Raw genomic sequence first — 3838 nt, 5'->3', positions numbered from 1 at the left:
TCGTCAATTCCTTTAAGTTTCAGCTTTGCAACCATACTTCCCCCGGAACCCAAAAGCTTTGTTTCCGGAGGCTGCCCGCCGAGTCATCGGAGGAACTGCGGCGGATCGCTGGCTGGCATCGTTTATGGTTAGAACTAGGGCGGTATCTGATCGCCTTCGAACCTCTAACTTTCGTTCTTGATTAATGAAAACATACTTGGCAAATGCTTTCGCTTCTGTTCGTCTTGCGACGATCCAAGAATTTCACCTCTAACGTCGCAATACGAATGCCCCCGCCTGTCCCTATTAATCATTACCTCGGGTTCCGAAAACCAACAAAATAGAACCGAGGTCCTATTCCATTATTCCATGCACACAGTATTCAGGCGGGCTTGCCTGCTTTAAGCACTCTAATTTGTTCAAAGTAAACGTGCCGGCCCACCGAGACACTCAATAAAGAGCACCCTGGTAGGATTTCAACGGGGTCCGCCTCGGGACGCACGAGCACGCACGGGGCGGTCGCACGCCTTCGGCTCGCCCCACCGGCAGGACGTCCCACGATACATGCCAGTTAAACACCGACGGGCGGTGAACCAACAGCGTGGGACACAAATCCAACTACGAGCTTTTTAACCGCAACAACTTTAATATACGCTATTGGAGCTGGAATTACCGCGGCTGCTGGCACCAGACTTGCCCTCCAATAGATACTCGTTAAAGGATTTAAAGTGTACTCATTCCGATTACGGGGCCTCGGATGAGTCCCGTATCGTTATTTTTCGTCACTACCTCCCCGTGCCGGGAGTGGGTAATTTGCGCGCCTGCTGCCTTCCTTGGATGTGGTAGCCGTTTCTCAGGCTCCCTCTCCGGAATCGAACCCTGATTCCCCGTTACCCGTTACAACCATGGTAGGCGCAGAACCTACCATCGACAGTTGATAAGGCAGACATTTGAAAGATGCGTCGCCGGTACGAGGACCGTGCGATCAGCCCAAAGTTATTCAGAGTCACCAAGGCAAACGGACCGGACGAGCCGACCGATTGGTTTTGATCTAATAAAAGCGTCCCTTCCATCTCTGGTCGGGACTCTGTTTGCATGTATTAGCTCTAGAATTACCACAGTTATCCAAGTAACGTGGGTACGATCTAAGGAACCATAACTGATTTAATGAGCCATTCGCGGTTTCACCTTAATGCGGCTTGTACTGAGACATGCATGGCTTAATCTTTGAGACAAGCATATGACTACTGGCAGGATCAACCAGGGAGCTGCGTCAACTAGAGCTGAGCAGCCGGCCGCCCGGGAGTGTGTCCCGGGGGCCCGCGCGAACACGCAAGCGTCCGCTCAATCATTCTGCAAACAGGAGGAGGCTGAGCTCCCCTGCACAATACACCTCGAAACCCTCTCAGGTCCCCGGCGGCGCGCAGCGCCGTCCCAAGTACTTGGTCGGGTTCGAGAGAGGCGCAATCGCCCGGAGTTAGGCGAGTAGACGCTTTCGGTGCGACCACCCGTGCTCCCAACTGAGCTTGCCGCTGCCGACAGAGGCCCGGGAGCGTGCTGTCGTGGCATTGCCGGCGGGAGACAACACGCGCCACCTACGGTGACCGGCAGCTCCAACGCCAGCGCCACAGAAGGACAAAAGCCCCACTTGGGTGCCGAAGCGAACTCTCCCAGCACAGCGCACGCGCCAACACATCCGCACAGCTGCGATACAAACCACCAGCGAGAACCGCTGGGGCGACCGAGCAGCAGACGGCGTCGCGGCGCCGAGCGCCGGGCGGCAGCGCATCCTCAACGCACACAGTCCTCAATCGGACCAGCACACTGAAGATGTCCACCGCGCTTCGCACCGGGCCCGCGAGGACCTACTTTGGCCGCACGGCGCCGCGCGCAGGGTGCGCCGGCGCGCAGCTGCGACGCCTGCCGCGTCCGTCGGCCGGCGCGCCTGCCACTGGCCGCCCCCACCAGCCGGCTGTAGCGCGTGCGCCCACGCACCGCGCGGCCAGCACGCCGGGAGGCGCCCCCCTCACCGGCCGGGGACGGTCCCACCCAGCCACCGCCGCGTATCGCTTCACACCCAGATGCCGTTCAGTTTCGTCGGCATGGTGGGTATCGCTGGAACAACCGGTTAGTACCTCAACCTATCGTCGCCATCACCGATTCACCCCTAGCGAGAACAACCGCACCACAACAGGTTACCATTTGTTCATTTGCGTAACTTCACCAGAAAACGCAGGCGTCCATCGCCATTTGCAACTTCCACGATTATTGCATGCCTGTGTCAGGTGTCACGCCACACTACGTCTGCCCACATACACGCAACAAAATGTGCACGCCTAGACAATACGTGGAAGGTGGCCCCCGTACGTATGCGATGTCCATTGCTCGAACGACTGTCAACCGGCCTCTGTAGCATGTCGCAGATATGGAACGCGGTGCACCATGCCATCACGGTGTGTGAGGAGAGACGACTAGGTCCGAATACATCAACAGACAGCTCATGCTGATCGCCATCCACGGCGTCCGTTCCTCCCACACGTCTCTATGGCGTACCACACTGCAATCCAGCTCTCATAGGGAGACGACACGTAGCTGCGTGCACAATATTTGCACTGTATGGTCCGCCGTTTTTGGGCGCAGTCGTTGTACGGTCACACATGTGCCACGATGTATCATTCAGTACATAAGGACGAATGTGCAGTACAGATTGTGGTTTACGCGTACGACATTAGCGGACAGTTGACACAGGCCGCACCACAACGTAGCCTGAGTACGTCGCATGCGGAGGGCATTGAACATGCAAAGTTCTCACCAACCAGCTTGCGAAGGCAGGGGGCAAGGTGGGGACGTGGGGAGGGGCGGCATGTACGTCCTGCTGCCATCCACATTACAGTGTACAGCAGGAGCATGTGGAAAGTGAGCAAGACTTGCAAGGTGTTTAACATGAAGCGATACACAGGGGAGCGGGGAGTGCGAGTAGCGAACTATATTGCGAGGGTTGCGGGTGGGCAACACTACACTAATTGAACGAGTCGTATAACAATTACAGAGCAGGTTTAGGCGACAACGTGGGTTACGTTAGGCGACAACGTGGGTTAGGTTAAGGCACGACGTGGGTTAGGTTAAGGCACGACATGGGTTAGGTTAAGGCACGACATGGGTTAGGTTAAGGCACAACATGGGTTAGGTTAAGGCACAACATGGGTTAGGTTAAGGCACAACATGGGTTAGGTTAAGGCACAACATGGGTTAGGTTAAGGCACAACATGGGTTAGGTTAAGGCACAACATGGGTTAGGTTAAGGCACAACATGGGTTAGGTTAAGGCACAACATGGGTTAGGTTAAGGCACAACATGGGTTAGGTTAAGGCACAACATGGGTTAGGTTAAGGCACAACATGGGTTAGGTTAAGGCACAACATGGGTTAGGTTAAGGCACAACATGGGTTAGGTTAAGGCACAACATAGGTTAGGTTAAGGCACAACATAGGTTAGGTTAAGGCACAACATAGGTTAGGTTAAGGCACAACATGGGTTAGGTTAAGGCACAACATGGGTTAGGTTAAGGCACAACATGGGTTAGGTTAAGGCACAACATGGGTTAGGTTAAGGCACAACATGGGTTAGGTTAAGGCACAACATGGGTTAGGTTAAGGCACAACATGGGTTAGGTTAAGGCACAACATGGGTTAGGTTAAGGCACAACATGGGTTAGGTTAAGGCACAACATGGGTTAGGTTAAGGCACAACATGGGTTAGGTTAAGGCACAACATGGGTTAGGTTAAGGCACAACATAGGTTAGGTTAAGGCACAACATAGGTTAGGTTAAGGCACAACATAGGTTAGGTTAAGGCACAA

This window comes from Schistocerca piceifrons, unplaced genomic scaffold (genome assembly GCF_021461385.2).
Source record: "Schistocerca piceifrons isolate TAMUIC-IGC-003096 unplaced genomic scaffold, iqSchPice1.1 HiC_scaffold_949, whole genome shotgun sequence".
Classification (NCBI taxonomy): domain Eukaryota; kingdom Metazoa; phylum Arthropoda; class Insecta; order Orthoptera; family Acrididae; genus Schistocerca; species Schistocerca piceifrons.
Note: the sequence above shows the minus strand (reverse complement) of the source record.